Here is a 22,153-nt window from a genome sequence, read left to right on the forward strand (position 1 = left end):
AATAAAGGTCCCAAAAGAAGAAACCTTCTAGCCACCCCGGCTCGGGAGAAGAGATAAAAAACTGAAGAAGCGATGGGAGCCAGCCCAAGGCTCCTCTGACCAGGGTCGAGCTGACGATCCTCGACCCCGCCGACATCCAGGCCCACCGGTGTCCAGCCGCCCCGAACCCCACCTCAGGAGAGAGGTGTGGCGCAACTCGCAGGGGTTCCATGATCCACGAGGAGATGGAGCACCTGAAGGGACCAAAGCACAGACTTGAGTTCAAAACCTTGCACTTCCTAGTGGGATTGGTGAGCATATTTCAGGCCCTTCACAATCAGATCTAGATAGGTTTAATAAGGGGGTGGATTTAAGGGTACAATTAACATGAGTTGTTGTCCCTCGATGTTCCGTGTGTTTCCTTATTTCATGATGATCTTTGTAGAGTATAAGATGCCTGTATTTGTCTTAGTTAGTACTGTGTCATTATGATTTGTTTGTGTTTTTCCCTCCCATGTTATCTCTTATCTGCTTGCATTTGATTTGATATTTTTCCTTATGCAATAAAATTTCATTTTGTTTCATCAAACTTGGTCTACAAGAGTTTTCTCTACATTGTAGTTCCTGCCTCAAAGTCCAGAGTATAGAATCTAAGGGGCGAGTGGGTCGAACCACTCAAGGTTTTACTGTGCAAGAGAGAGAGGCCTCTAGAGAGAGAAATCTCAGGGGCATCTCTCAAGGAAAACCCCTTACAGAAAATGGCGACCGCAGCAGGACGCTGGCAGCAGGATTGCAATGTAGTAGATCCAAGGTTGAATGGTTAGAAATGCAATGGATGAGAGGATAGCGGATTATGTCTTTGGCAAGGTAAATCTCACTAAACAGTGGATTTCCGATCTCTTGCTGGATGGGCGTCCGGTGGATGCAGCCATCAGGTGGACAGAGAGCAAAGAGCATAAGAAGTCCGTGGAGAAGGCAGTGTGGCTGATGTGTTACAAGAAGCAGGTCCAGATCTTGGACTGGGTCGTTGCAGCACAGGCAGCCAAGATCACAACCCAGGCAGCAGAGATAGAGGAAAAGGCCATGGGTGGGGGAAAACTCATCACAGCGCTTCACGCGCTGAATCAGGAATGCCAAGTGGTGGCTAGTCAACATCAGGACAGGATAGAGTACCTGGAGTGCCAGGTTACTGAGGCAAAGATCAATGAAATGAGGATATGGGAGAAAAACGCCCGCCTCGCACAACAGCTAAGAGCGCAGGAGGAGAGAGTAGTGGAGGTTAAGGCAGCTTACAAGCTGGCCCTCGAGCACGGGTTTGAGAGCACAGACCACGGACCCTGCCAAAAGACCATAGAGGACCTAAGAACTGCCCTGGTTAAAGCAAGAGGCATGGTGTGTCTCGTCAGCCCGAAAGCTAGTCACATGGACTTTTTAAAGGAATCAAAACAGCCGATTCCAGCTGAGGTAATTGTGGTACCAGCCACCGAGCCCTCAGCACCGCCGAGCTATAGTTGTTGTGTATGTACCTTTAAGGCAAGAACTGGTTTTAAGCTGCAGTACCGGCAGTGACCACCCCTGTATAAAAGGTCCTAGCAGGCTTCTGTATTTCAGTCTGACTTTGCCCTCCTGTTCAGTACCTCATTCTTAGCATTGCTGGCTGTGCAGCTGCCTCAGTCAGCAGGAGGAGAAGGAGCAGCCAAACCAGGAGAGTGGAAAGTGGTGGTCTCCTGACCAGGGAGAGGAGGAGAAGGAGAAACCACAGACCACCACTACCACAACAAGAGCTACAACAACAACTACTGAGGTGCCTGGGGAGAGAGGACAGAGGAGAGGAGAGGGAAAAAGGAGGCCAACACCGACCAGAGGAGAGGCCTTGCCACCACTGCCTCCCCAAATTGGCCTCCATTCCAGGAGAGGGAGAGAGGGGAGAGAAGCAACAACCAACACCCACCATCAACTGCTTGGAAGGAGGGAAGGATAACATCTTCACTGAACATCTGCAGGTGGGTGTTATTTGGTGCACTCTCCAAAAGACCTTGTACTGTAGGTTGGGGGAGGAAAGAAGACCGGAACACCAAGGGGTGTCTGTGTGTGTGTGTGGCTCTTGTAGAACACTAGGCCACACACACCACTAAACACCCCCTTCTATTGCCTGGCCTGGGACAGCTGGAGCTGCCTAGGTGAAGTGGTTAATTTCCATTAAACATCGTTAAGACCTGGTGCAGGACTGAGTCTGGGCATCTCCAGCTTTCCCAGGCGAAGACATCTTCTCCCCCTGCCAGAAGACCACCAACAGAGACTTTGTTTATTCCATCGGAGAGTGCACCCCTGCCGACACCCACCCACCCACCATCCTGAGTGGCAACCCTGCCCTTGCGGCCTCCCTCCTTCCCACACCCTCTCTCTCTCTCTTTGTCTCTCTCTGCTCTCTCTCTCAAGAGGCACCTCTATTAATCTTTTTATTGATTGCCACTTGAGCAGAGGGGAGAAGGCCCCTCTCCCAATTCCAATCAAAAAGGGGGAGAGGTGTGCCTTCAAATTAACAGCTCCCTCTGCTCAAGGGAGGACTTTAAAATAACCCGAGGCCATTATCACCTTCAGGCCTGTGATTGGGGTGAGAGTAGCTCTGATTTTAAAACCACCCCATAATGGCGTCTGCTTCATCGCCAGTGGCGGGGCCAGCTAGGTCATATGAAGCGGTGGCAGCCACAGCCACGGCTGCTCCCACTGCTTCTGCCGCCCCGTCACCTTTCTCACTAATAACCAAAAAGCTTGGGGTGAAGAGCTACACCCACCCCACAATGACAATTGAGGCGTGTGTAAAGGCTATGGCTGGGGTTGTCGGCCCTTCAGCCATCCTCGCCGCCTCAAAATTGTACGGGAAGGCTGTGTTCTTCCTGGGGTCGGAGCGGGCGGTGTCGCTGGCTGTCGCCGAGGGTCTCACCGTGGGCGGGACCTTCCTGCCGGTGGACCCCCTTGAGGCCACCGCGCAGACGGTGGTTATTTCTAACGTCCCGCCCTTTGTTCCTGGTGAGCTCCTCCTCCCCCACTTACGCCAACTCGGGGAGGTGAGGTTGGGGATCACACCCATCCCGCTCGGCTTCCGGGAAGCCAGCCTTCGCCACGTCTTCTCTTTCCGGCGCCAGCTCTTTATTCAGCTGGTGTGGGAGGAGGACACCGACGGGGCTTTTGTCGTCCTCCACGAGGGGACCGCCTATCGCGTCTTCTGGACGTCGGACGGTGTGCGGTGCCACGCCTGCAAGGAGGTGGGGCACATCAGAAAAAACTGCCCCGCCTCCAAGGCTGCCAGGTCATCTAGTGCGGCCGAGGCTGGATCCGCCGCCGCTCCTCCCCCTGGGTCTGTCGGCGCATCCCGAGCAACCGATGCGCGGTCGGAGACCGATGCCACCAAGGCCTCCGGCAGGGGGGAGGGAGTGCGTCCGGGCAGAAGGAAGGCGCGGCGAAAATTGAAACACCTCAGGGCGGGTCCCCCCGTGGAGGGCTGGCCTTTAAACTTAGAGCCCCTGACACCCGCACTCCTCGCGGAGTTGATCGGGGCAGACGCGAGTGGGAGGGGCCTCGTTCCCGAGCCTGTGGCCACAACCGCCGTAGCGGTAACGCCAATACCTGCGGCCGGGATCGGGCCCAAGGAACCCGACAAACCTGCTCCTCCGGAGGGAGCAGAGGAGGAGGCCTCTGCAGACATGGAGGTCTCCCTTGCTCCCTCCGTGCTAAAAAGAAGGCGTGACCCCCTGGAAGAGGAGGAGGACCGGGGGGAGGAAGGTCTCTCCGAGCAGGGGGAGCCATCGCCCGCCGCAGGTACTGCGCCGCCCCCCCCCGCTGTCATCATCACCAGCGATCGGCAGGGGTCGCCTGTCCCTCGGGATGTGTCCGTCCGGCACGTGCCTCCCGGGGATGGGGATGAGACCCTGCCCATGGGGGGGGTCGCGGATCAACCCGCGGAAATTGACATTTTATCTGTGCCGTTACCCCTCGCCAGGTCGGGCGAGTTTGAAGAAAATGAGCTCACCCAATGCGACCCGGAAATCTCCCAGGGGCTGCTCGACCTGGCCGAGGTTTTAATTCAAGACACCCCACCCGCTGTGTCGGAGGTTGGTGGCAGGGAGGAGGATGGCCCCCTGGCTGCGTCTCTGGTGCCGGACGTACTGAAGGAGCTGGGAATTGTTCTCTCCCTGGTTTCTCCGGTCGTTCCGGCATCTGGGGCGGAGGGGAGCTCTGAACCGCCACCGTCTTCTGGCCCGGCGCCCCTAGAGGAGCCCAGGGAGGAATCCTCTGCCGCCGATCCTGGGGGTGGGATCCGGGCGGAGGTGGGGCCGGCTGGTGCGGCTGAGCCGTTCGCTGTGCACTGCGCGACGGATGGGTCGGCCGCTGGTGACGACCCCCTGGAGGAGGATGGGGACTCGGTGATGGGCACGGAGGACGATTTGGACTCCACCGTCGACGAGGCGCTGGATGAACTCGTGCCCCTCGCCGAGTCTCTCCTCATTCTTGTAAGGGAACTCCGGGACTTTATGGCCACGTGCCAGGGTCGGCACAATAAGATCCAGCTGGCCCTCGACAGGTGGTCGGAGCTGGCGCTGCTCATCGTGTCCATCCGCGCCGCCGTTAAAATCATGGGCGCGGATGAGAGCGTGGACCAGCTCGAGCTGCGTCGGCACAGAACGTTTCTCACTGGGCTGCTGAGGAAGTGGCGGCTGACCAGCTGCTGCGCTCCCTCCCCCCGTTAGGTGTAGGTAAAGGTTGCACTATGCTTCTGACATGAAGATAACCATAGCCAGCCTCAACATCAATGGTAGCAGGGAGGCGCGCCGCAGATTCAATAACTTCTTGGTCCTTCGGGACGGGAAGTATGCGGTGTGCTTCTTGCAAGAAACCCACACCGTTCCGGGAGACGAAGCCACGTGGCTCCTGGAGTGGCAAGGAGGGGTCAGCATGAGACTTCTCCAACAATTCCAGCGGGTTGGCTATCTTGTTGGCCCCGAATATTCAGCCGGAGATCTTGGGGGTCAAGGAGCACATGCCGGGCCGCTTGCTCCAGGTCACTGTTCGCCTGGGGGGTGTGCCACTCCATCTAGTGAACGTGTACGCCCCTCAGACCGGTGTGCAGCAGGTGCGCTTCTTCGAAGAAGTGTCTGCTCATTTGGGCTGCGTCGACTCGGGCGAGCGCGTCATCCTTGGGGGGGATTTTAACTGCACCCTCGAGGCGAGGGACCGTTCGGGTCCCCCGCGAAGCCCGGCGGCGATGGAGAAGTTGAGGGACCTGGTCGGGTCCTTCAACTTGGTGGCCATCTGGCGAAATCTCCACCCCGACTCCAGCGCCTTCACTAGCGTGAGGTCTGGGGGAGGAAGGTCCAGAATCGACCGCCTCTACATTTCCCGGGCGTACGTCTCCTGCATTCCGACGGCTTCCACGCGGCCGGTGCCATGCACGTACCACCACATGGTGTGGGCGGAGCTCGCTCCGCTGCGCGCACGGGGGTGGTCCGTGTACTGGCATTTTAACAACCTGCTGCTGGAGGACGCGCGGTTCCGGGATTCATTTCTTCGGTTCTGGGCTGACTGGAGGAAGAAGCGGGGGGGCTTCCCCTCCTTGAGGCTATGGTGGGACTTGGGCAAGGCTCACGTCCGTCTCTACTGTCAGGAGTTCGCGAAGGGGTCGACCAAGAGGCGGGAAGCCCGGGTCGGGCTGTTGGAGAAGGGGGTGCTCGACCTGGAGTCCCGTCTCGGTCAGGTCGTCGAGGACCCAGCCCTGCGGAAGGTGTATGAAGAGAAGAAGGGCGCGCTGAAGGACCTGCAGCTCGTCGGGTCCCGAGGCGCATAAATGAGGTCGCGGATCCAGCTCCTGCGGGACCTGGACCGCGGCTCCCCCTTCTTCTACTCGCAGGAAAAAAGACGGGGGGTCCGTAAGCAGCTCTTGGGGCAGCTGGCCGACGACAGATCTCTGGTCTCGGATCCGGAGGGAATCAGTGCGGAGACCCACGCCTATTACAGGGCTCTGTTCTCTCCGGATCCGTCCAGCGAGGATGCGTGCAGAGTTTTGTGGGAGGACCTGCCGAAGGTCAGCCCGGAGGGCGCCGAAAAACTGGACGCTCCGCTAAGTCTGGCGGAGCTGACCGGCGCCCTCCGCCAGCTCTCCAGGGGAAAGTCCCCGGGGCTGGACGGGCTGACCGTGGAGTTCCACAGGGTGTTCTGGGACGTCTTGGGGGGCGACTACGCGCGGGTCCTGGAGGAAAGTTTGGCGACCGGGGAGATGCCCCTCTCTTGGCGCAGGGCATTCATTGTCCTGCTGCTTAAGAAGGGCGATCTCCGCCTCCTTAAGAACTGTCGCCCGGTCTCCCTCCTCAGCATGGACTATAAAATTTGCCAGGGCCATGTCTGCTCGCCTTGGCACCGTGCTGGCCCACATGATCCACCCCGACCAGTCCTACATGGTCCCAGGCCGGACCATCCACGATAACATCCACCTGGTCCGGGACCTGGTCCACCACTCCCAGAGGGCTGGTCTGTCGGTCGCCTTCCTTTCCCTGGATCAGGAGAAGGCGTTCAACAGGGTGGATCACGAGTATCTCTTCGGGACTCTGTGCGCATTCGGGTTCGGGACGCATTTCGTCGCCGGGATCCGACTTCTGTACACCGCCGCGGAGTGTCTGATTAAAGGTAACGGGTCCTTGATGGCGCCGCTTCACTTCGGGAGGGGGGTGCGTCAGGGATGCCCCATATCCGGTCAATTATATGCCGTTTGCGTGGAGCCTTTCCTGCGCCTCTTGCAGAAGAGGTTGACGGGACTGGCTCTGCAATGGCCGGGCGTGGAGGTTGTCCTCTCGGCTTACGCCGATGACGTGCTCCTCACGGTCACGGATCCCGCTGACTTGCGGAGGATGCGGGAATGCCAGCAGATTTACTCGGACGCATCCTCCGCAAAGATCAACTGGGAGAAATGTTCCGGACTCCTGGTGGGTCAGTGGCGGGTGGACTCCCTGCCGGAGGTGTTCAGGCCTTTCGCCTGGAGTACCACGCACCTCCTCTCTTTGGGTGTCTACCTTAGCCCTGCCGAGGATGCCTGGCCGGCGAACTGGCAAGAGCTGGAGGCCAAAATCACCGCTCGCCTAGGACGCTGGACAGGACTGCTCCGAGTGTTGTCCTACAGTGGTCGAGCGCTGGTCATAAACCAGCTGGTGGCCGCCATGTTGTGGTACCAGTTGGTCACTTCGATCCCTCCCCCTGCGTTTGTCACCAAGATGCAGAAGAAGCTCATCGACTTCTTCTGGGACAAAAGGAAGCACTGGGTCTCTGCCGCGGTTCTGAGTCATCCGCTTAGGGAGGGCGGTCAGGCGCTGGTGTGCCTTCGCATCCAGGCTGCGACTTTCCGTCTTCAGACGCTGCAGAGATACCTGTACGTCGAGAATCCTCCGAGATGGTGTGCGCTGGCGACGTATTTCTTCCGCCAGCTGCACATCCTCAATTACGACACGCAGCTCCTGTTTGTGAAAGAGGGCTGCAGGCGTGCCAGCCTGCGGGAGCTGCCTGTCTTCTACCAGGAACTTCTATGGGTTTGGAATTACGTCGCTTCCAGGCGGAGCTCTCCCCCGTCAGGAGCGGCGGCTCTCCTTCGGGAGCCGCTGCTCAGGAATCCACGACCGCGGGTTCAGGCGGCTGGCGGAGGGCAGGGCTGTGCCTGGCAAGGTGACCAGAGTCAGGGACCTGCTCGATGGCGGAGGAGCGGGCTGGATGGCGCCGGAGGAGATGGTGCGGCGCCTGCCCTGGCCTAACGTCCGGCTCGCGGTCGAAGCCATCGAGTCGGTGAAAGTGGCACTGGGCCCCAACTCCACTAGGTGTATCGAGGCGGCTCAAGCACGTGGGGCGATCCCGTCCGAGCTTACCCCCGTTCGGACGGATTCCTCATCGGTGCCCGGCCCCGAAACTCCCCTCGGGAACCGGCGCCTCACAACTTGAGCCATCTCGAGGAAATACCCTCCGTGCCTTTTCATTCCGCACGGAAGGGTTTCCTGTACGGGCTGCTCCTGCACACTCTCCACTTTGCCATCTTCATTTGCCGTCTGGACACGCCTTGGCGTGGCTTCCTGCCGACCGGCAGAGGCGGAGGTCCCCAATGGAGGGCTCTCTACGCGGGAGTCCTCCCTTGTTCCATCGGGGACTTGGCCTGGAGGGTGTTGCACAGAGCGGTCCCGTGCAATATGGTTTTAAGTAGGTTCACGGACTCCCAGGCCGCCTGCATTTTTTGCGGCCTGGAGGAGTCCGTGTTTCACGTTTATGTCGAGTGTGAGAGGTTGCAGCCCCACTTTCACTACTTGAAGGGGCTGCTCCTCGATTTGTGGTTGCACTTCATTCCCATGTTCTTGGCCTACCGTCACCCGGTGCGGAGTGGAGCGGGCAGGCTGGAGGACCTCCTTGTAGGCCTGCTCCTGGGCCTGGCTAAACGAGCCATCAATTGGTCCGGGCAGCGGGTGGTCGAGGGGGTCGTCCAGCCGGATTGCTTGCCTCTCTTCCGCGGCCATGTTCGCGCCCGGGTGGCCCTGGAGATGGAGTACGCGGTGACCGGCGGCACGCTTGAGTATTTCCGCGACCGGTGGGCGCCGCGGGGACTGGAGTGCATCATCAACCCGGAAAACCAAATTTTAATTTGATTTGTTAAGTTTTAGTTGAACTTTTGTTTATTTACAGCCCAATTTGTTTTTTTGGTTTTTTTTTGGGTCCAAACAAAAGTGTGCCCTCCTGTTCAGTACCTCATTCTCGGCATTGCTGGCTGTGCAGCTGCCTCAGTCAGCAGGAGGAGAAGGAGCAGCCAAACCAGGAGAGTGGGGAGTGGAAAGTGGTGGTCTCCTGACCAGGAAGAGGAGGATAACGATAGGTCACCCCCACCACCTCCAACATCATCATCACAACAACAGAGGTGCCTGGAGAGAGAGGACAGAGGAGGAGAAGGAGAAAGGAGGCCAGCAACATCATCAACCAGGGGAGAGGCCTTTCCTATCACTGCCTCCCCAAATTGGCTTCCAATTCAGGAGAGGGAGAGAGGGGTGAGAAACCACCATCAACAGAAAACAACCAACTGTTTGGAAGGAAGGAAGGAGAACATCTTTCTGAACATCTACAGGTGGGTGTTATTTGGGGCACTCTCCCAAAGACTTTGTATTTTAGGTGGGGGGAGAAAAGAAGAAACAAGGCCGGATCATCAAGGGTGTCTGTGTGTGTGTGTGGCTCTTGTTAAAAACTAGGCCACCTTCTATTGCCTGACCTGGGACAGCTGGAGCTGCCTAGGTGAAGTCCAATTACATCGTTGAGACCTGGTGTGGGACTGAGCCTGGGGCATCTCCAGCTTTCCCAGGCGAAGACATCTTCTCCCCCTGCCAGAAGACCACCACCATCAAAGACTTTAAATTCCCATTGGAGAGTGCACCCCTGCCAACACCCACCCACCCACCATCCTGAGTGGCAACCCTGCCCTTGCAGCCTCCCTCCTTCCCACCCCCCCCTCTCTCTTTTTGTCTCTCTCTGCCTATTTCTCTGAGGCACCTCAATTTCATCTCTTTTTATTAATTGCCTATTGAGCAGAGGGGAGAAGGCCCCTCTCCCAATTTCAATCAATAAGGGGAGAGGTGTGTCTTCATTTTAAACAGCTCCCTCTGCTCAATAGAGGACCAAAAAATACCTGAGGCCATTAACACCTTCAGGCCTGTGACTTGGGGTGAGTGTAGCCCTTATAAAAACACCCCATAATGGCGACTGCAGCTTCGCCGGTGGCGGGGCCAGCCAGGACTTATGCAGGAGTGGCAGCCACAGCCACAGCTGCTCCCGCTGCCCCATCACCTTTTAAACCTATGACAAAAAATCTTGGGGTGAAGAGCAACACTCACCCCTCTATGACCATTGAGGCCTGCGTTAAAGCCATGGCTGGGGTTGTCGGCCCCGCAGCCATCATCGCGGTCTCAAAAATGTACAGGAAGGCTGTGTTCTTCCTGGGGTCGGAGCGGGCAGTGCCCCTGGCCGTCGCCAAGAGGCTCACCGTGGGCGGGACCTTCCTGCCAGTGGATCCTCTCGAGGGCACCGCACAGAGGATCGTCATCTCGAACGTCCCACCCTATGTTCCTGTTGAGCTCCTCCTCCCCCATTTATGCCAACTTGGGGAGGTTAGGTTGGGGATCACGCCCATCCTGCTCGGCTTCCGGGAAGCCAGCCTTCGCCACGTCTTCTCCTTCTGGCGCCAGCTGTTTATCCAGCTGACGCGGGAGGAGGACACCGACGGGGCGTTCATCGTCCACCATGAGGGGACCGCCTATCGCGTCTTCTGGATGTCGGACGGTGTGCGGTGCCACGCCTGCAAGGAGGTGGGACACATTCAGAAAAACTGCCTCGCCTCCAAGGCCGCCAGGTCATCTAGTGCGGCTGAGGCTGGCGCCACCGCTGCTTCTCCCCCCGGATCTGCCCACGCATCGGGAACCGCTGATGCGCGGTCGACGTCGGAGGCTGATGCCACCAAGGCCTCCGGCGGGGGGGAGGGAGCGCGTCCGGCCGGAAGGAAGGCGCAGCAAAAATCCAAACACCTTAGGGCGGGTCCCCCCGCGGAGTTAATCGGGGCGGATGGGAGTGGGAGGGGCCTCGTGCCCGAGCCTGTGGCCGCAACCGCCGTAGCGGAAACGCCAAAACCTGCGGCCGGGCTCGGGCCTGAGGAACCCGACAAACCAGCTCCGCCGGAGGGAGCAGATGAGGAGGCTCCTGCAGACATGGAGGTCTCCCTCCGCGCTGAAAAGAAGGTGTGACCCCCTGGAAGAGGAGGAGGACCGGGAGGAGGAAGGTCCCTCCGAGGAGGGGGAGTCGTCGCCCGCCGCGGGTACTGCGCCCCCCCCTGTCATTACCACCGGCGATCGGCAGGGGTCGCCCGTCCCTCGGGAGGCTGAGGCAGATGTGTCTGTCCGGCACGTGCCTCCCGGGGATGGGGACGAGACCCTGCCCATGGGGGTGGGCGCGGGACAACCCGTGGCGGTGATTGACATTTTATCGGTGCCGTTAACCCTCGCCGGGTCGGGCGACCTGGGGTCTGGGTCGGACGAGCTCGAGGAAAATGAGCTCGCCCAATGCGACCCGGACATCTCCCAGGGGCTGCTCGTTCCGGTGGAGGTTTTAATTGAAAACACCCCATCCGCTGGGTTGGAGGTTGGTGGCGTGGAGGAGGATGACCCCCTGGCTGCGTCTCTGGTGCCGGACGTACTGGAGGAGCTGGGAATTGTTCTCTCCCCGGTTTCTCCGGTCGTTCTGGCGTCTGAGGCGGGGGGGGACTCCGAACCGCCGCCGTCTTCTGGCCCAGCACCCCTAGAGGAGCCCAGGGAGGAATCCTCTGCCGCCGATCCTGGGGGTGGGATCCGGGCAGAGGCAGGGCCGGCTGGTGCGGCCGAGCTGTTCACTGCGCACTGCGCGATGGACGGGTCGGCCGCTGGTGACGACCCCCTGGAGGAGGATGGGGACTCGGTAATGGGCACGGAGGACGATTTCGACTCCATCATCGACGAGGCGCTGGATGACCTCGTGCCCCTCGCCGAGTCTCTCCTCATTCCCGTAAGGGAACTCCGGGACTTTATGGCCATGTGCCAGGGTCGGCACAATAAGATCCGGCTGGCCCTCGACAGGTGGTCGGAGCTGGCGCTGCTCATCGTGTCCGTCCTTGCCACCATTAAAATCATGGGCGCGGACGAGGGCGTGGACCCGCTCGAGCTGTGTCGGCTCAGAACGTTTCTCACTGGGCTGCTGAGGAAGTGGCGGCTGACCAGTGGCTGCGGTCCCTCCCCCCGTTAGGTGTAGGTAGAGGTTGCACTATGCTTCTGACATGAAGATAACCATAGCCAGCCTCAACATCAACGGCAGCAGGGAGGCGCGCCGCAGATTCAATAACTTCTCGGTCCTTCGGGACGGGAAGTAAGCGGTGTGCTTCCTGCAAGAAACCCACACTGTTCTGGGAGACGAAGTCACATGGCTCCTGGAGTGGCAAGGAGGGGTCAGCATGAGTCACCTCTCCAACAATTCCAGCGGGGTGGCTATCTTGCTGGCCCCGCATTTTCAGCCGGAGATCTTGAGGGTCAAGGAGCACGTGCCGGGCCGCTTGCTCCTGGTCACTGTTCGCCTGGGGGGCGTGCCGCTCCATCTAGTGAACGTGTACGCCCTTCAGACCGGTGCGCAGCGAGTGCGCTTCTTCGAAGAAGTGTCCGCTCTTTTGGGCTCCGTCGATGCGGGCGAGTGCGACATCCTCGGGGGGGATTTTAACTGCACCCTCGAGGCGAGGGACCGTTCAGGTCCCCCGCGAAGCCCGGCGGCGATGGAGAAGTTGAGGGACCTGGTCGGGTAATTCGACTTGGTGGACGTCTGGCGAAATCTCCACCCCGACTCCAGCACCTTCACTCGTGTGAGGTCTGGGGGAGGAAGGTCCAGAATCGACCGCCTCTACATTTCCCGGGCGTACGTCTCCTGCGTTATGGCGGCTTCCATGCGGCCGGTGCCGTGCACGGACCACCACCTGGTGTGGGCGGAGCTCGCTCCGCTGTGCGCGCGGGTGGTGTCTGCGTACTGGCAATTTAACAACCTGCTGCTGGAGGACGCGCGGTTCCGGGATTCGTTTCGTCGGTTCTGGGCCGACTGGAGAAGGAAGCGGGGGGGCTTCCCCTCCTTGAGGCTATGGTGGGACGTGGGCAAGGCTCACGTCTGTCTCTTCTGTCAGGAGTACGCGAAGGGGTCGACCAAGAGGCGGGAGGCCCGGGTTGGGCGGTTGGAGAAGGAGGTGCTCGACCTGGAGTCCCGTCTCGGTCAGGTCGTCGAGTACCTGGCCCTGCGGAAGGTGTACGAAGAGAAGAAGGGCGCGCTGAAGGACCTGCAGCTCGTCGGGCCCCGAGGCGCATACGTGAGGTCACGGATCCAGCTCCTGCGGGACCTGGACCGCGGCTCCCCCTTCTTCTACTCGCTGGAAAAAAGACGGGGGGTCCGTAAGCAGCTCTTGGGGCTGCTGGCCGACGACAGATCTCTGGTCTCGGATCCAGAGGGAATCAGCGCAGAGACCCGCGCCTATTACGGGGCTCTGTTCTCTCCGGATCCGTCCAGCGAGGATGCCCGCAGAGTTTTGTGGGAGGACCTGCCGAAGGTCAGCCCGGAGGGCGCCGAAAAATTGGACGCTCCGCTAAGCCTGGCGGAGCTGACCGGCGCCCTCCGCCAGCTCCCCAGGGGAAAGTCCCTGGGGCTGGACAGGCTGACCGTGGAGTTCCACAGGGCGTTCTGGGACGTCTTGGGGGGCAACTACGTGCGGGTCCTGGCGGAAAGTTTGGCGACCGGGGAGTCCACCCGCCACAGACCCAACAGGTGTCCGGAACATTTCTCCCAGTTGATCTTGGCGGAAGATGCGTCCAAGTAAATCTGCTGGCATTCCCGCATCCTCCGCAAGTCAGCGGGATCCGTGACCATGAGGAGCACGTCATCGGCGTAAGCCGAGAGGACCACCTCCACGCCCGGCCATACCTGCTCGCCTTGGCACCGTGCTGGCCCACATGATCCACCCCGACCAGTCCTGCATGGTCCCGGGCCGGTCCATCCACGATAACATCCATCTGGTCCGGGACCTGGTCCACCACTCCCAGAGGGCTGGTCTGTCGGTCGCCTTCCTTTCCCTGGATCAGGAGAAGGCGTTCGACAGGGTGGATCACGAGTATCTCTTCGGGACTCTGCACGCATTCGGGTTCGGGACGCATTTTGTCGCCCGGATCCGACTTCTGCACGCCACCGCGGAGTGTCTGATTAAAGTTAACGGCTCCTTGACGGCGCCCCTTCGCTTCGGGAGGGGGGTGCGTCAGGGATGCCCCATGTCCGTTATACGCCATTTGCATGGAACCTTTCCTGCACCTCTTGCGGAAGAGGTTGACGGGACTGGCTCTGCAAGGGCCGGGCATGGAGGTGGTCCTCTCGGCTTACGCCGATGATGTGCTCCTCACGGTCACGGATCCCGCTGAGTTGCGGAGGATGCGGGAATGCCAGCAGGTTTACTCGGACGCATCCTCCGCCAAGATCAACTGGGAGAAATGTTCCGGACACCTGTTGGGTCTGTGGCGGGTGCACTCCCTGCTGGAGGAGTTCAGGCCTTTCGCCTGGAGCACCACGGACCTCCTCTATTTGGGAGTTACCTTAGCCCTGCCGAGGACGCCTGGCCGGCGAACTGCCAAGAGCTATAGGCCAAAGTCACCGCTCGCCTAGGACGCTGTACAGGACTGCTCTGAGTGTTGTCCTACAGGGGTCAAGTGCTGGTCATAAACGAGCTGGTGGCCGCCATGTTGTGGTACCGGTTGGTCAATTCGATCCCTTCCCCTGCGTTTGTCGCCAAGATGCAGAAGAAGCTCATCGACTTCTTCTGGGACAAAAGGAAGCACTGGGTCTCTGCCACAGTTCTGAGTCTCCCGCTTAGGGAGGGCGGTCAGGCGCTGGTGTGCCTTCGCACCCAGGCTGCGACTTTCCGTCTTCAGACGCTGCAGAGATACCTGTACGTCGAGAATCCTCCGAGATGGTGTGCGCTGGCGACGTATTTCTTCCGCCAGCTGCACGGCCTCAATTACGACACGCAGCTCCTGCTTGTGAAAGTGGGCTGCAGGCATGCCGGCCTGCGGGAGCTGCCTGTCTTCTACCAGGAACTGCTATGGGTTTGGAACTGCATCGCTTCCAGGTGGAGCTCTCCCCCGTCAGGAGCGGCGGCTCTCCTTCGGGAGCCGCTGCTCAGGAATCCGCACCTCCACGACCGCGGGTTCAGGCGGCTGGCGGAGGGCAGGGCTGTGCCTGGCAAGGTGACCAGAGTCAGGGGCCTGCTCGATGGCGGAGGAGCGGGCTGGATAGCGCCGGAGGAGCTGGCGCGGCGCCTGTCCTAGGCTAACGTCCGGCTCGCAGTCGAAGCCATCGAGTCGGTGAAAGTGGCACTGGGCCCCGACTCCACTAGGTGTATCGAGTTGGCTCAAGCACGTGGGGCGATCCCGTCCGAGCTTACCCCCGTTCAGACGGAATTCCTCATCGGCGCCCGGCCCCGAAACTCCCCTCGGGAACCGGCGCCTCACAACTTGAGCCGTCTCGAGGAAATAGCCTCCGTGCCTTTTCATGCAGCGCGGAGGGGTTTCCTGTACGGGCTGCTCCTGCACACTCTCCACTTTGCCATCTTCGTCTGCCGTCTGGACACGCCTTGGCGTGGCGTCTTGCCGACCGGCGGAGGCGGAGTTCCCCAGTGGAGCGCTCTCTACGCGGGAGTCCTCCCTTGTTCCATCGGGGGCTTGGCCTGGAGGGTGTTGCACAGAGCGGTCCCGTGCAATATGGTTTTAAGTAGGTTCACGGACCCCCAGGCCGCCTGCATTTTTTGCGGCCTGGAGGAGTCCGTGTTTCACATTTATGTCGAGTGTGAGAGGTTGCAGCCCCTCTTTCACTACTTGAAGGGGCTGCTCCTCGATTTTTGGTTGCACTTCAGTCCCACGCTCTTGATCTACGGTCACCTGGTGTGGAGGGGAGCGGGCAGTTTGGAGGACCTCCTTGTAGGCCTGCTCCTGGGCCTGGCTAAAAGAGCCATCAATTGGTCCAGGCAGCGGGCGGTCGAGGGAGTCGTCCGGCCGGATTGCCTGCCTCTCTTCCGCGGCCATGTTCACGCCCGGGTGGCCCTGGAGCACGCGGTGTCCGCCGGCACGCTTGAGTATTTCCGCGACCGGTGGGCGCCGCGGGGACTGGAGTGCATCATCAACCCGGAAAACCAAATTTTAATTTGATTTGTTAAGTTTTAGTTGAACTTTTGTTAATTTACAGTCCAATTTGTTTTTTTGTTTTTTTGGGTCCAAACAAAAGAGTGCCCTCCTGTTCAGTAAAGTACCTGTTAAACTGTTCTCCCGAAGTCCGTGTATTATTGAGGGGCGGACTTTACAATAGTGAGACTTGGTAGGAAAAAGAGGATGTTGCCGAGGTGGTGTGTGAGGAAGAACCACTGGTAGCAAAGACGGGACCGGCACCGATTTGTCCGGCTTGGCACCAGAGTTTCGGTCCCAACGCTGCCGACGGCAGTATCGGACGCCACCAAAACCAGCTCGTGGTGCCCTACGCTGGCCCGCAATTAAGGTCCATGGTGAGCCACCTCACATGACTCACAGTAAAGGGAGATCCCTCGCTTCATTTCAGTGAGATAGAGGAAACAGCAGCCATTAATGACTGTGATGATCAGGAACAGGTGAAACTGTTGCTTTTCTCCCTGGATTCCACAATCCTTCAGTGCCTCTCAGAGAATGGTAAGAGGGGACGGAAAGGGTATGCGGATCTCAGGGAGGAAGTTTTAGAAGTAATGGGAGTGGATGACCGTAGTCCGTTCGACCGTGTAGAAGGGACCGTGCAGCTATCTGGAGAACCCCCACGGGTTTTCGCAGAAAGGCTGTGGCCAGTATATCGACGCAGCTGTCCGGGTATGCCTGAATGGGCTTTAATGAGCAAGGAACAGCGGGTTCATTGGCTCCGTTGTTTGGTTACCAACAGCTTGCCAGAGATACGGGCCCTAGCCAGATCTTGGTTCGATCCCCAAGGCCCCGGTGTCACGGAGGAGACGGTACTCCGTCAGCTTAATGTGGCATACAAGAATTGCAGAGGTCAGGAAACACCTCCCCAGAAAGGAAAGGTTCATGAGGCAAAACCCGCAGCCCCAAGCCAGAAGGAGTGGCGTCAGGAGGGGAATTGCCCTGTCCAAGCCAAGCTCAATTGCTACGGGTGTGGGAAGGATGGACATTGGCGCAAGGACTGTAGAAATCCGTGGAGGGAGAATAAAGGGAGATTTCCCACAGCCCAAGCCAAAGCCCAGACCGCCGCCCCAGCACCAGCCCAAACCCAAGCTGTAGCTCCTGCCCCAGCGCAAGGAGCTGGTGCAGTTATGAATCCTGCTGCGATTGAGTCAATCATAAAGACAATGTGATCTCTGATGACCTCGCAGGGGAAAATAGCTGTCACCACCGGCCTTGTCGCTCCCAAAACCCCGATCGCTGTACCTAAGTGACTAGAGTCGGCGCAGCCCGTTTACCTGTGTGCGCTGTGATATGATGTATGGAGACGACCCCTCATGGAGATGGAGGTGGAGGAGGTGAAGGGAACCTATCTGTTGGACACGGGAGCATCATGCACCTAATCCACGCAGATAACCCCACCGCCTCGTCTCTGTCCACCGGGGTCCCATACCTACTGTCGGGCTTCACGAGCGAAGAACAGGCTGGCGCACATTCCCTTCCCCTCTCCATTCGTTTAGGACCACTCCACACCACGTGGAAGTGTACCCTAATGAAGTGGGAGGTGGGAGGTGGAACGGGCGCCCTGGGGTCTGATTTCTTGGTAGCCCACGGGATCCACGTGGACCTGAGAAATCATTGTCTCTGGGGAGAGGGTGTGAGTGTGAAGGAGATAGAGTGTTAAGAAAACCCCTACAAAGGCCGGCGAGAAGTAAAATTCTTGGGTCTAACGCTATGCACTGGCGAGAGAACCGTAGACCAGGAGGATGAGCCGGAATCGGTGCAAAATCTGCCGGTCTACGCCACTCGCACAGTGGAGGTGTCCCGACGCAACAAGCAGTTTCGCATGAAGCGGTGCAAACTGCTTAAACCGGGTGCAAGCACATCAGCAACCGAAGCCAGGTCTGAGGATAAAGATCCTCAGCCTGAGGCGCGCGATGAGTCACAGACCACACAAGCTGGCGTTGTAGCCTGCTTGGAAGGAGAAGCTGTCCCGCCCACCTGGGGGGAGGTTTCTCCGATGGCCTGGGACTCGGACGAGGAGGGGCCCGAACAACAAGGTCCCGCCCTCGACACGATTCTAAGGAGCTGGAGTCGGAGGACGGAGATCCCGCCCTCGACTCGAGCGTGGGGGAGGTAGAAATTGGGGGCAGAGATTCTCCACCTGTAGGGACAGGGGAGGATGAGCCGTCTGCCACAGGCCCAATTCCCGAAGGGGCAGAGCCTGAGGGGAGGGAGCCGAAGCCTACAGTCATGGAAGAGCCACGGGCTGTGAGAGTTGAAGTCCCACCCGAAGGTCCACTCGCCAAGGGAGCCTGCCCAAATCCCAAAAGGGGCGGAGCCTGAGGGAAGGGAGCCGAAGCCTACAGTCGTGGAAGAGCCACGGGCTGTGAGAGCTAAGGTCCCACATGAAGGTCCACTCGCTAAGGGAGCCATGCCCAAAGTACCTTTTCGCATGTCGACTCGAACGCCTCAGCCTGTAAAACCTTGGCCCGAGTCCCCTGTTCTCAGTAAACGCTGACTTCAGAAATCCATGAAAAAACACAGTCCCCGATTAACAGCAAAAGGCTGCGGGGAACCCGATCCACAGGTCACTGCAGCCCCGCCACAGGGAGCGGCGAGCTGCAGTCCAATCAGGGATTAGGCAAGCCGCCCGGGGACGGGCGGCGCTGTACATAAGTTTAGGTTTAAGTTTAAGGTGTGTAAATATTAAGTGATTAGAGTTTAAGTAGTTTTAAATCTGCCCAGTATGTGTGTGTGTTTTTGGATCGAGGTCGAAAGTCCCGATCATGCCGTCACCTAAGCCAGAATCTCTCAGGAGCCTGGCTATATTGTTTGATTTATTGCAGGAACCAGGAGAAATATGAGAAGGATCCTCATCGCGTTCATGATAATCGGATGGAGCTGGGCCTATCGGGGCCGCACCAAGGACTCCACGATCTATGGGTGATCTGGAAATAGAGGCCCCATCGCGACTGACGGAACCGGCTCATGGGACGCTGAAGAGACTGCTGCCTACTTCCATGAAGGGAGATGGCCAGGCTGGCTGGGGTCGAACTCCTCTGAATACTCCAGCCAGATGGGGTTTGCGTACAGAGAAACATCTCTGATGTGCCCCAGGGTGCGGATCATTGCACCCAGGATCAGCGTCACCGTGGGCAAGAAGATTTGCTTGAACTGTTTGGGACATGTACGTTTCGACCGCTGGTGGTGGCTGCGCAAGTTGAGCAGCACCATGAAGAATTCCACGGTGGAATGGGAGAGATTGGGTAATAACACCCATCGGACAATAACGGGAACTCATGGGGGGTTGAGTGTCTGTTGGGACAAATGGTGGTAACCAGATGAGGGGATCTACATCTGTATGTGGGGTTCACAACGCGCTTGCCCCACAGGCGTCTCCATCTTTTTCCAAAGACAGTGGCAGGATGCTGGACAAGGAATGAGGTGGGACGTCAGCACACGGGCGTGCGGAGTCCCATACTCTCAGATCCCAGTAAATGCCACTGAGCTCATCACCCGACCCTGCAAGCCCCTGCCCACAATTCCAGTAGCTAAAGCCCTCAAGGAAGGGTGCCCCACCATGACAAAGGGACCCGGGAACAGATTGGTATTGGTACCCACAGGTCAGGTACTGTACTGAGGGGTCCACTATGCGGAGGCTTTGGTGATTTTAAACCTCACCGAGGTACAATTGCCAGCGTGGTGCCCCAGGGAAACGGAGCAATTATGCCAGGTCCTGTTAATAAACATGTTTAAACAGTTTTATGAATTCGACTTTGCCGATGTCGACAGAGCCGAATTGTACACCACACCACATGAGGTCTTGGACAGAATAGGGAGACAAAGAAGGGGTGCAGTAAATGATATTTTCACAGCTTTTAACACAGGAACTTCCATCATCAACACACTGGATGACGTGAAGCTGCAAACCCAGATCAATGGTTTGAAAACACAGTTAAGAAAGATACTGACAGATGAGAATAAAGTAGTGGGTTCTGAGTTACATGAGGACCAGGCCATGACACTACACTTAAAAGAGATAATAGCTGAGCTGGAGAAACATGCCAGAATGGTAAATGCCCTCATTAGGGAGGATTGGAATGCGTCCGATCAGGCTGCGCAGAACGAAGCTTGTGTGCTATACGGGGAGTGGTTACTGGGTGAGGGCCGCAGTAATCTGGAGGATTTAAAGCAAGGTTTAGTCCCCTCCGGGATCAGCAACAAGCAGCTCGCAGCCCTCCACCCTTTTGAGAATACATTGAGTCCATGCCAGCTCAGACTAGCTTCAGAGGCTTACCCAGTCCCAGTGGACTGTGGACGGTCTAATCACACCATTATGGGTATCGTGGTAAGAATGCCGGTGATGGGAAAGACAGCAAAACCCGCCCCGGTATACAGGGTGGAGAATATTGGAGTCATTCAGGGGGGTGCGCACATTCGCTACACAGGGGTCCCAACTTACGTCATTTGATGGGAGCATGCAATGACGGGTACCGACCTCTCGGCGTGCCGGAGCCGGGGAGCACACATCATCCTGTGTCCCCAGCACTTGAATGCCCATTCAAAACCACAGTGCGGGTTCAGAACTGCTGGCGTGAAGCTTATAAATTGCACCATGGAGGCAATGGCACAAGGCCATGTGCCCCCGCAGGTGGCATATATAGGAGGTGGGACATACTGTGTCACCACTGCAGCGCCCCACTACCAGCATGGACAGCACGGTTGGTGTCCGGTTAGTGACAGCAGCTTCTGTTTCAAGCCCAGGGCAGAAGTTCAAGTGGCCCAAGAGCGAATTGTCCCCATTCCTGAACCTTCCACTGTTCACATCACTGTGAAAGAGAATTTCACTGATTTTCAGTGATTCGTTGCACATTTTGGGTTATCATTCCCCCTCTCCCTGGACACCTCACCAAGCTATTAAAAGCCGTTGTTCTTTCACAGAAACACTTCTACACACTGGAGCAGAAGACTTTAGAGATGGGGCAGACATATTGGACATAGTGACCCCACCGTGGTGGGACCTGTTCACTAATATAGAAGTCCCTTCCTGGATTAGGATAGCCTCCCACATTCTTGTAGTGTGCCAGGTTGGAATTGTAGTTTATTTACTGTTTGTACACTGTAAGAAGGTCAAGCATTCGCAAAAGTATGAGAATAGAGGGGAATGGAGGGAGCATTATGTGCGGGTAGAAGAAGAGACACCCGTTTAGATTTTGCTGCTTTGTATAAAGTTAAAGTTTTCCCTCCTTCCTCTGTATTATTTTGATATGTATTCATGTGCATTTTGAATTTTTTGTGTGTGTACTTTATTTTATTATTGCATTTGAATTAGATGTGATGTTATTATTAGAAGGTAATGTGTATGCACTAGGTGGTGTAGGGGTATAAGGACCCCCTCCATGCCTGGAAGTAAGTTGTTAGATTTTTAACTCCAAGGTATTGACATCTATAGATGCTTAATGTACACTAGATTTTTCTGAAATGGGAAATGCATGTGTCGTGGGGTCATAGACAGGTAAATACTGGGGATGGTTACATTGTGGAAAGTCAGAAAATTTTGCTCACCCAGAATTATGATACTTCAAGCAAGTTACAGTATCATCAGGGGGGAGTGTAGGATTCGCAAAATAAGGGTCAAATGGCAGAAGAGGTCATGATTTTAAAGACTGTTTTAAAAGAAGCCCAGTAAAAGGGGCATACAAAATGGCCACCATACCATGTGACCAGCTTATTGGGACACTTTAAAATGGTTCCTGCGCAACCTCAGACAGCTTTGTGGATTCAACTTACAGCAAGTTCTGGAAGCCGTTTTTGAGAGAACGAAACCAGACCCACACGTATGCATATGGATTAGATGCAGATCCAGTCAAGATCGGCCTGGAGACAGAGGCCATCAAAATGTTGACCCAGACAAAAGGGGACAATTTCATATTCATGAGAACAGCACCCAGGACTAGATAACGAGATCAGCAGGACATTAAAAACAATAAAGGTAATTCCAGACCAGAGATGGGCCTTTACCGGCCGTTTAAAACATTTTAAAATATAATAACTACCCCGCTGTGCTCCCAGCCCGCCAAAAATAAAACAAAGACTAACCTGATTTTGGGTGGGAGATGGAAGTTTCTGGAAGAAAGGTACATCTGGAAGACTTTTCGGCAGTTGGTTGTCGAGTTTGAATCCGGACACCCAGAAGAAGAAGCAGGCACTCGGAGGAGGAAGAAGAAAGCCATCATCGAGAAGGCCGTCTCGAAGCCGACATCCCGCCCCGGGGAAACACATCGGGAGATCATCGACCATCCCCGGGCCATTGCCGGAACGAGAGGCCATCGACCCAACTTGGGAGAAGAAACAAAAAAATAAAGGTCCCAAGAAAAGAAACC

Source organism: Somniosus microcephalus, chromosome 2, assembly GCF_052327205.1.
Source record: "Somniosus microcephalus isolate GS21.2 chromosome 2, FLI_Smic_1.0, whole genome shotgun sequence".
Lineage (NCBI taxonomy): Eukaryota > Metazoa > Chordata > Chondrichthyes > Squaliformes > Somniosidae > Somniosus > Somniosus microcephalus.